Raw genomic sequence first — 12,199 nt, forward strand, 5'->3', positions numbered from 1 at the left:
TGATGTGTTTCACAAGTGCAAATGTCACGTGGCAGCCGTGGAATGGTGACAGAAATGTCGTCGATGGAATTCATGAAATTTGCATGACCTTTTTTGTCATGCAAAGTCTTAGATTAAAACACTCTTAACATCAGATATAAATTCTTTAATCTCTGCACAGACAAACAGTAGTAAAATGTACAATTTATGATATATATATAATTTAATATAATACATTTTATATTTATTTTGTTATATTTGTTGTGTTCTTGCACAGGTATTTAGCTCTCTGAGAAAACACCCTTGCATCATTGTGTTGTTGTGCAGGTGTGGACTTGTACCAGGCCAAGGTCACTGTTTGATTTTATTCAATACTGTTCACATCCTCTTTCTACTCAAGACAATAGTAGTGGCCCAACCTGGCCTGAGGGACACAGCTTGCGTTCATTACAAGTTTATTGCTGCTGATTTTTTTTTTCTCCTCTGCTCATTTGGCCTGTTGGCAAGTCGTCTCTGTCCATCCATCCATCCGTCCAAGTGCCCTGCGGGGATGATCATTAAGGACATCACAATGTCCATCTCTAAGACGCCTGTCTTCATCAGATGCTGGGTGGTTATGTTCCTCTTCTGCCCGAGGGGACACACGGTGGGAAAAGCATCTCGTCGCCTGCTCTTGACACTTGTGTTTCTTAATGAGGTTTAAGAGTGACTGTCCCTGTGACAGCATTTGGCCGGAGTCTGTTATGCCTGTGGTGATATTAGCCAGCTTGATGGTTTTATGTCCTGCACCACAGATTCAAATCACAGTAATTTATGTTGTTTAATCTCCAGGTCTGTGACTCAATCACTTTGGTCAGTCTGGAATATTTCCTTTGAAATGCCATGTTTTTCCAAGGATGGATGGATGGATGGATGGATGGATGGATAGAGTTGTAATCAAAATTATTGAGCCCCCATTGCAAATCATGTTTATTGGCAAAATGTACAGACTTTCAGCTGTTTGCAATGAACTAATCAAACAAAAGTAATTGAAATAGCTCAACACAACAAATGTTTCAATTGGTTTCCCCAAATTCAACTGAAAATGCAACTTTTAATGACATCTGCAGTCTCAAAATGATTCAGCCCCCTGAATAGAATCCCTCACAACCGCACACATCTGCAAAACAGGTGTTGTCTCAAGCACACCTGATGCAAATAATCAAGGACTTCATTGGTTGCACCAGATGTGCTTGAGCTAGAACACATGAATTATCTGAACTGGCAAGGTTTGTTGAGTTGAGTTTGACTGCAGCTCAAGTCAAAAGAATGGTCCAAAGAATTAAGAGATGTCATCGCCCTTCACAAACAAGTAACAGGACACAAAAATATAGTGAAGGCACTAAATGTTCATATAGACACTGTTGGAAGCATAGTTTGCAAGTTCAAAGTTGAAGGAATAGTGATTACACTACCTAGACGGGGCAGAAAAAGGAAGCTATCAACGGCTGCAACCAGATTTTTGAGAAGGCAGGTTCAGAAAAACACTTGAGCGGCTGCAAAAGACCTGCAACAAGACTTGGTGGCAACAGGCACTGAGGTTTCAGCTTGGACTGTAAGGTTTGTACTAAACGCATGCCAGAACTCCAAGATGTACACCACTACTGACCCAAGAGCACAAGAAAAGTCAGCTCAAATTTGCTCAAACTCATATAAATAAGCCACAGAAGTTGGGATTCTGTTCTGTGGAGCAATGAAACATAACTTTTCAGCCCCATGGATCAGCGCTATGTCCGGAGTAAGAAGAATGAAGCATTATGCAGAAAAGAACGCTCTGTCTACAGTTAAGCATGGTGGTGTCTCGGTATTGCTCTAGGGCTGCTTTGTATCCTCTGGCATTGGAAACCTGCAGTGTGTGGAAGGTAAGATGGATTAATTGAAGTATCAGGAAAACCTAGGAGAAAACGTCATGTCGTGACTCGTCAGTGAGGAAGCTGAAGCTTGGCACTACATTGGATCTTCCAACAGTACATGAATCCCAAGCATTCCTCAAATTCAACCAACGCTTTGTTGCAGAAGAAGTCCTGGGAGATTCTACAGTGCCCATCACAGTCACCTGACTTGAACCCTGTAGAAAATCTCTGGTGGGATTTGAAAAAGGTGGTTGCAGCACGCAAACCCGAGAATATTACTGAACTGGAGGCCATTGCTCATGAGGAATGGGCTAAGATTCCTCAGAAACGCTGCCAGAAGCTGGTGTCTGGTTATACATATTGTTTGCAGCAGGTCTTAACAGCAATATGGTGTTCTACTAAGTACTAAATATGCTTGCCATGAAGGGGTTGAATAATTTTTCATTTTTTATGTCATTAAAAGTTTCAGTTGAATTTGGGGAACCACTTAAAACATTTGTTGTGTTGAGCTATTTCAATGACTTTTGTTTGATATTCATAGCCAACAGCTGAAAGTCTGTCAATTTTGCCAATAAACCTGATTTGCAATGGGGGTTGAAATTTTTTATTACAACTGTAGATACATTGATGGATGAATGCATGGATGGATACTAGATAGATTGATGTCTTGAAGTACTTTAATATACTGTATATCAAAGGTTCATTGCTTGCAAATATTGTGATATATCATTGCTTTTTCTCTCGTAAGCTTGACACACTTGGTGTACTGTGCTGAATAGAAATATTGTGTTCTGAACAAATATTCATCAGCCTGATAATGACAGATAAACAGAGAATATGCTAAACTTGGGTTTTGTAAATACTGCCCTGTCTTACCAACAAAGAGAAATCTTGTTCTCTTCAACAGCAAATAGGAATATCAAAGGCCTGAGGCCTCTTGAGCGTAATGAGATTGACTTTCAAAGGGATGCATATATCAATCTATTAAAATCACCTTACCATAGCTGATTTGTCCCTCACTTACCTTTTATCTTAAGAGCTTTCTCCAGGAAAACCAAGAGGCACTACTTGGTATTTAAATGCTCTGAAAGCTTCATGCAAGTTCTCAATTATCATCATTTTACGCCGCTGATAAGCCACTGAGCTCAGAGATTTCCCCATCTTCATACTTTGCCATTTCAACACACTTTGACACTTCAAAAATACTTACTCATCAAAATTTCAGTATAACTCTTTGGTGATGGTCATGCGTGAACATACTACTATTTACTTTTTTTTTGCACATAATAAGCAGAAGAAAAAAATAATAAATCTGACACAAAGCTACAGGCCCATACTCAAGTTTATATGGAATAGTGTGAAAATATTTATTATAAATACGTGACTAAAACCTAAACGATTTTTTGTGTGTGTCTCTCCTGACATCTAGAGCACAGAGACAATGTTTATGTGCTAACCGCCGCTTCTATGCATGCTACAAAATTTAAAGTCATCATTTTATGTCTAGGTTCAAAATGTCCAATAAAAAGCATTTGTTTTACATTTAAAGTGCATTTTAAAAAGCAGATTTCTATCTCCACCCTGATGTGTTTTCATGAGATCCAGGAGGATTGTCTGTGCAGTTAATTGACTTTAATAAGGTATAACTCCTTGAATTGATCACACTCTCTGAAACACTTCATGTCTTTCTCACTAGCCTTCAACATCCACCCTGCTGCATAAATCCACCACACTGCCTGTGTCCCAAAATCACCTCTGAATGCTTCTCCTCCAGTTATCTCCTTCATTAATCATTCCTCTTTATTGGATTCTCTCTCATTTTCTCTTTTTAAACTAAATAATCCCATCCACTTCACACAAGTACTTGTGGCTGGATGAAAACTGTGTCTGCCAGCTCAAGGATACAGTTCCGTTCAGTTTACTGTTAATGTTCATACAGTGCAGCATGTTTGTGAGTGTTAAAATCTAATTATGTACATACAGCTTCACTTTGAATGTGTGAGCATGAAGTTGTATACTTTTTTGCTTGCTAAAATAAATTGTTTTTCCTATGACTGTTTTCAATTATGGGGTAAAAAAACATTTCTTGTGTAAGTCTATGGAAGTACAATTAATGTATCAGGTTACGGATGTATGGTTTTGACGTTATGGAACTTTTCTGCAAGACTGTTGTCTGAAGCAAGTGTGAAAACACAGCAGTCATATTTGACTGACTTGAGGTCATGTGATGAGGCTTAGTGCGTCAGCAAGACCATAAAAGGGCACCTACGTCACGGATTCCACAGAATATAATTGGTTGAAGGAAACCACACAGACATGCCTGAAGCAACATCTCGTTCCCTTCTCAGCGGTGGACGTAAATCTCAAGAGTGCAAATAGGTGAAATCTTTCTTGCTCTGTTGTTTCTTGCGGTGGAGGAAGAAGGCCTGAAGTATGACCGAATGAGTGGTCACAGAAGGCTAACTATGTCCGGCGTGACCACATCTAACTCCTCGGAGCCAGATGCGTATACAGCATTGGATCCTTGTTCGGATCGGAAGAATTCGCAGAGCAAGCTTCCAAATCTGAAAAAGGGATCATCTGAGTCGATGGCAAGAGAAAAGACTATCGTCTCAAGCTCCTCCTCCATCTCCACTTGCGACCCCCGTGGTTCGGGTTCCCTGTATGCCGCCGTGTTGCCTTAGCATACAGGGAACCCGAACCACGCAGCTCAGAAGCCTGACTCCCATCCCTCAAGCAGAGAGCCTGGCTGAAGTGCTAAGCCTTATGTAGAAATGTTCACAATGAACACAGTCAGTCCCCTTGAGGACTGAACACTGAAACTGCTTTGCCCCCTGAAAGCGAACCTAAGATACTTTTTGTGCCAAAACTGGATACAACCAACTGTCCAACTTAGGTGCTCTGCTCAGTGCCCTGAAACAGCTTGCTGGAAGGAACAGCTGTACATAATTAAGAGTGGACTAGTAAAAAGGAGATGCTCATTATTTTCTTCAGGGCCCTAACAACCTACTTGTGCCAAAATAGGAGTGGGTGCCACATTCCGATTGAGACTGCTTCTGGAATTTGTTGGGATGGCAAGACAGTTCCTTGTGGGCATCAAGGAAGATTTAAGCACCCATTTTATTGTGGTGTTACACACTTCTCCCCCAAGGAGGCTTGCCATCAGGCCACTGAACGCTGTAGCATCAGGGCTTGTAGAAATGAGGTGAATTGCTATGTTTGGTGCCCTGAAACAGCTTACTGGCAGGGAATAGCCTGAACTTTGCAACCAGGGGATTGATTGAAAAAGGCAGAGCCCGGCTTTCTCAATGGGTTAAACTGCCTTAACCTTTAGTGTCCCGATAACCACTAAGGAGGGGAGGGGGGCAGGCACCACACTCCAGCAGCAAAGGGAGACTGGAAGGACCCCTACTAGAGACTGTTGCTTTCCGAACACAAACATGGAGGGTTAACAAAACAGTCCCTAGCTTCGAACTGCGAATCCCCACGACACCTCGGCAAACACAGGATCTGAGCCGCAAGGTTGCTTTGAGAGTCAATAGAGAGGACAAGAGATACGGGAACACCCATCTTAAGTTCCACCTCTGCACAATTTGCGATCCCCATGATCAAAGCCGCTGCACCACCTCAGCAAACGCGGGACCTGAACCACAAGATGCAAACACCTGACTCTGATCGCTCGAGAAGAGAGCCACACAAGAGCAGAGCTCCTTCTAATGTGAAACACTCACAAAGAGGATAGTCAGCCTTTTCAAGGGCTGACCGAGCATGCCCCATTCCCAAACACATAACACACAGATCATGCGTGTCGTCCCCCTCAATAAAGTGGAAGCACGGCAATGCACAACTCCTAATCTTAGCATTTCTGCTGGCCGTAATGTCTAAAACAATCAATGAGACAATCAATTTGACGCACATTACCACACAAATGCAAACAAAGAAGTGGCTTCCTGAAGACAAAGAAGCTGGGGGTTCCATGAGCAAGGTGCCCTTTTATGGTCTTGCTGATGCGCTATGCTTTGTCACCTGACCTCACGTCAGCCAATCATGATTGGTGTGTTTTAACACATGCTTCAGACACCGGTCACACAGAAGCATTCACATAACGTCAACAGACACAGTATCGAGTTCCATTTGAAAGGGAACACATTTTTTATTATTTATTTATGGCTTCTTTTGAGAGAATTAGTATTTTTCCAATTCTGTGCTTAAAAATGTACTGTTGCAGCTATTGGCCCACCTTAAAAGTATTTAAACGTATTAAAAGTACCTTTAATCCATGGAATTGTGTTTTCAACAATGTCCTTTGTGTGTTTTGTGATTTGTGATGTCTTTTGTGATGTTTTTTTTATGAAGCACCTCTGCACTGTGCACGAGCAGAATTTCCCCTTGGGGAGAATAAAGTTTACCTACCTACCTACCTACCTTAGCAACTGTTGCCATACGCCATAATAATAAAAAAGGTTACTAAAATTATCCAACAATCCGGAAAATTATGTTGTAAATTTGTAAACTTCTTGATTCTAATTAGCAGTTTATGCATTTACAGCCGATAACAGCAGATAAAATATACTTTGCAATGTCAAAGATAACAATATCCCATAGGGCTGGACGATATGGGCAAAATTTTGTTTAATTTAGTTCTGCTATAGATATGAAAAATATAAAAGCCTCAGGAAAAACTGCCAAGAACTTAATTAATGTCTGTACCTACAAACTTCTGACAAATTAATTTGCCAAGTTTCTGAAACCTCCTCCTATAAAATTAATTATTGTTAATATTTTATTTGTATTTAGCCTTCATACAAACAAGATTTGTGAAATCACCGTCAAATAAACATAAGTTAATAACTCAACTTATTAATATCTTTAACTTTAAGCTATAGGCTAACATAGGTTGATTAAATTATTCTTATAGATTGAAAAAAGTGCTTCAGTCTGGATAAAGAACATGAAAAGTGCTCAGAGTTGCTGCAGAAAACAAACCAAAAAAAAGTGAGCAACAACAAAAACACAGGTTGCTGTGGAACATTTTGAGTGTTGATGACACCCTGAATTCATTTTGAAGGGCTAAACACCTGATCGGGTTGATGTTGATGTACAAATATAATTTCCAGCTGTTTGCACATAATAACGCCGAATCCGCCATTTTTGTCCGACAAAGCAGTCAGGAGAGTTGGAGGATTTGAACTTGAAAAGCGGAGTGTACTGACGTCTTTCCGCGGTTAAAACAACATTCCTTCTTATGTTTATTCATATTTATTTGATGCTATAAATTAACTAGAAGGAAGAGATGATCGGTTCACGAGCAGCTTTAACTGAGACTCTACATCGATCTGTCAGACACATTAAAGAGCCACAAAACGGTATTTATTGTTTAAATTTATTGACAAAATTGACAAATTTGAAATTTGAGACTTTGTTTCATATCAAAAGTAACCTGGTCTGTCCTGTCTGTCGGCGCGTTGTCAGTGTCCTCTCTTCTCCGCGATGTGTTGTTCACTGCGTGAGAACATGGTGTGGCGTGAGAGCGGCGTAGCTTGTTGGACATAGCAACAGTAACTAAAGGGGGCGGGTCTTTGCGAACGGTCAATTTGGAGACAATGAACATATGAACCGTTGTGCCATGCTACTTATATTTATCACGCAGTAAAAATGAAAACGTAAACGTAGGCCATGCCTGTAATGGCCGTTATTGAAAAAAAAATATATTGCGATATATATTGATATGGAATTGTCCAGCCCTAATATACCATCATGATTTTCTTACAATTTAATGAGCACTTTTTCCTGTAAGTCACACTGCTCATGGAAATCTACACGTCATTCCTGGGATGCTTTATACAGCTTGACTTAGTGAATGAATGACAAGAGGGTGAAGAGTCTTGACTGAATGCTGACATGCTGAATTCAGGAAACAATGAGCATTTTGTGCATTTTGATTACATTTTCCTTGTGGATGTGAATATATGCTAGTACTACACAAATTTCAGTTTCGTTTCCAGTTGAGGTGACTGAGGTGGAGAATTACTGAGATTCCCTCTTCTGTTGTGCCCTTAAGCGAGGCACTTAACTGTGGGCTGCTCCAGGCCCTGTCCCAGCATCATGCCCCTTAAGAAGCTTTGCATAAATATCTTACTAATGAAAGTTATATAAATAAATAAGAACGGAATCTAGCCTCTATGCGATACTCCAAAAAGTTATCAGATCATATGACCACAAGACTTCCACTGTTTTCAGTGCTAAAATAATGTAGTCATCCTTGTGTCATCCGTTAACATTATGCAACTGTCTGCTTTAATAGGCTACAGTGCAGGCAATGTCAACCGATAAAAGAAGAGAAAATCTTATATATAAAGGTGTTTTAGCTTAATTATGAGCTGTCAAGAGCTTAAAAATACAGACTTGCAACTCTTTACTTGACTTCAAGGCTGTCAGGGTTTTAGAAGTCATGGTGTTTTGATGTGCAGTACTGCTACAGTATATGGGCTAACTATTCATAATAACATCTCCGGGAAGGTTGTCTGTCAAGCACTAATGCGTTTCTCAGGTGTTACAGTCGGTTATATTGAAATAAATGAAATGCTTATGGCCGCCTTCTAATTAATATAGTTCAGTCCATTTTTTGAGTCAGTTTTACAAAGGGTTCACACTTACAATCTGAAGAACATGTATGAATGTCGTTTGCACCTTTCTACTTAATAGAGCATCACTAATTAGCACAATTGCATTTTAAGTATTCACTGACAGTTCTGGCTAACACACATTAATGAGTGACATTATTTTCTTGACACATTTTGCTCAAAGGTTTGAATCAAAGGTAAAACCAAAACAATTTGCTATTATTATTCATATTATAATGGCTATTTACTTCTCGAGTACCAATGATGGCCTGCCAGTCAATGTAATTGTGTACTCCACTTCCAAATCCTCGTCTCACACCACTCAGTGTACATTATTCATTAATAACATATGGTTGTTGATATGCATTTTGCATAATGTCAACTTTTCCTGTCAGATAATGGGTTTTATTGTGCTACTTGAGATTTAATGATAGGCTTTCAGTCATGTGTTTAATTGGTGACAGGGTGCTTTATTACACGATTTGTTATATATTATTATTATAGTATCCATGCATAGTATGGGTAAGACTGAGCTGTGTGAAATATCCCACACTTTTTTCATTGTTTTCAATTGCTATAGTGGTATAAATAGGCATGCGAATTAAAGTGTTGTTCAGATTTGACAATTTCACTGTGGAATATACATTACAGTACAAAGCACAAACACCTAATTTTAAATAAAACTATATTTGTTTATATATGAGGAATTCATTATCACAATCAAGATTTCACATTACTAACACTTTAAAAATGCGCCTTATACCTGAGCAACGCTTCATATATTTGCTCTACACCACCTGCTCTTCCCTGAGTATATTAATATTCATTTTTATCTTCCTTGGTACCTTGTGTTTAGCTTAATGCAATGTATTATGCAGTAGGTATGGTTTTGCCTTCTGCTTTTTGCCTGACAAACACATCTCAACATGTGTTGTATTATTCAACAGTCGGACAAAAATAGTGCTGAGTACAGTTGGCCCTCTAACAGCACAACAGATCTTTATTAGGCTGCTAAACACATATTACTGGGGATTCAAGTGTCCTTTCCTCAAACATCATTTCTTGGAGGTTAAAATTCTTAGTAATAAATATATTACATAAAGTATGTATGCAATTTGAAAACCAGAAATTTGGAGATAAACTATTCACAGTATTATGTGTGTGCTTTTTGTGTTTATTATGATGAATCAGACTAAAGTTTTGTTTGGGAATGCAGAGTTTGAACTGGAGACAGCAGTGACGAAAGGGAAAAGGGAAAAGAACAGCTCACACGCTTGAAAAGACCATATTAGAATTTCATGAACCATGGATCACAGATTTGACTCGACTAGATCCTAAACAGAAATGCAAAAAAAAAACACATTAAGTACAGGTAGTTCCTCTAGAGCATGTTCATCTTCTCCACATCCAGTAGCTGTATTTTTTCTATAATAGCCTGCAAAGAGTGAATCACAAAGGCCAGTAATGATCTATTAGATCCTCAACCAAAGCCCTAGCATATAAGGTTTAAAAACATGTCTTTACCTAATAAACCTGTCACCATGGAGACTCAGAGAGACACTGTTCTCAAAAAAAATAGATGAACTGTGTTTTAAAAGTCCTCTCCTGTCACAGATTCATGGTGGTGGGTGGATAAACCACATGAAATAATCCACTGTTGAACTGATTTTGTCAGTTTTTGTAAAGTCTTGTTTCAAATCTTGAGCTATTCAAGCTTTTTGATTATTAAGATCATTGCTGTATTTAAATATATACATTTGCAATGACGAATAAACGGGTAATATAATTGCCTTCAGACAAAGTGATTAATTGAGGCAATGCATATTTGTCAATGTCCGTTTCAATTTCCATTACAGTGTGTGTATATCTGCTTTATTTATTTGTTTGTTTGTTTGTTTATTCACATGTGTTGTTTTTAATTGACTAATAAAAGTACTAATATAAATAAATAAATGAACTCAACAAATACATTTAATCATTTTTTAATAATATTGTTTTTAATCAAATGTTTTATTTTGATTGATTAGTGTTTTAATAATACCAATATAGACTAATACTATACTAAATAAATACGTTTATTTTTATTATTATTATTATCATTATTATTCGAATATTTAAAATCACATTTTAAATAAATGTTTGGAATTATCTTTATTATGAGCCTGAAACAAACATGTTACATTCATCAATAAACTGTAGTTTTTTTAACATTGTTGGAGGTCTTTCTACTTCAAAATCTACTCATGTTTAATTCAGTGTGTTACTTGTAATTAACAGTGAAATTTACTAGCAATTTCAGAGCGAAAATTGTTCCAAAATAAATCCTATGCATGTTTTGAATAGCAATCAATACCATAAAGGTGTAGTTCCAGCATCTGCCAGCAGGGGCTTACTGGGCCGTGCCAAACAATCAACCCCTGCCTTTTGAAGTTAGCAGTACGCAACAGGGATCTGTGCTTTGACTGTCATGAATTCTGCAGTCTGTTGCTGCCTCAGGTTACGGACAGTCATGTTTGTGTCTCCATTATGCTGCAGGTTTTTCACAGACAGACCTCACTGACCCTGAGATGATAAAAATAAAATGTGCTTTTTGGAAAACAATGACATCATCTTCACATTGTAAAAAGCACTGTGCACATTTGTACGCAAGAATCGTGTTTTCTTGTGTGATTCGACATCATCCTGAATATCTTTGATCCTCCGCTGTGTATGAGCAGAATAAACTTGTCACTCTGACAACCGCAGCAAAATCTCAGGATTGCGGTGCGCATCTTTGTTTTCTTAAAAACCTCTTTGGGTCAAACACAGTCAAGAAGAAAATATTGACCACTGACACACAATTGTTTTAAAGAAAACACTAAGAGTCTGTCATTGTCCAATTGTTGTCATGCTTTCATCTCTCTGATTTACAAGATGGTCCTACACGGTTGTTCTCTGAATGCCCAGATCAATACAGACTCTCATTTGTAGCCGAACGACTTTGACAATGGCTGGTTTTCAATGCTAGTGGGTTTGTCTTTTAAAAGATGGAGGAGTCTTGTTACACGCTTTGAGTATAAACTGTTAATAAAACGATTAGGTCTCTTCTGTCCAATGTGATTTCAATTGGACTTGATAATACCAAACATTAATATCTATCCGTGCCATATTGATTTCTCTGGAGCCGTGCCTGGCTTTTAGAGATTTTTTGAGTGACACCAGCATGATTCAATCGCGGACAGAAGGTTTTGATCTAATTTTTCTTCCTCTCATTGGCACAGATGCAACGGTAGATTTTGCTAAAGCTCCGATCGATACAGCTCCCGGCTCCTTGCATCTCTCCCACAGCTTAGCATTTCCTCTGCAGGAAAAGATCCCTTCGCTTATGCCTGGAGAGGCGCACACATCAACTTCTGTTGTCTTTTTATATCTACGTGCTAAAAGCTCATGAAATGTTTAGAGATTATTCGAAATTGCACTACGCTACCAATGATACGTCGGTGGGTTAAAGCTAATAAGGGGACTTCAAGTTCTATAAAGAAGTTTCAAGTGCCAATATATGAATTTACATACACCTTGTTAATCTTACTCATCTGAAATTAATGGACACCCACGACAACAGAAGACGACCTCACAGGTGTTTACTCTACACGAGTCAATAACGACAGAACCCTTCAATTACATTCTACAGGGGATGCGGAAGAAACATTTGTCTGAGACAATTGG

Source organism: Phoxinus phoxinus, assembly GCF_949152265.1.
Source record: "Phoxinus phoxinus genome assembly, chromosome: 22".
NCBI lineage: Eukaryota > Metazoa > Chordata > Actinopteri > Cypriniformes > Leuciscidae > Phoxinus > Phoxinus phoxinus.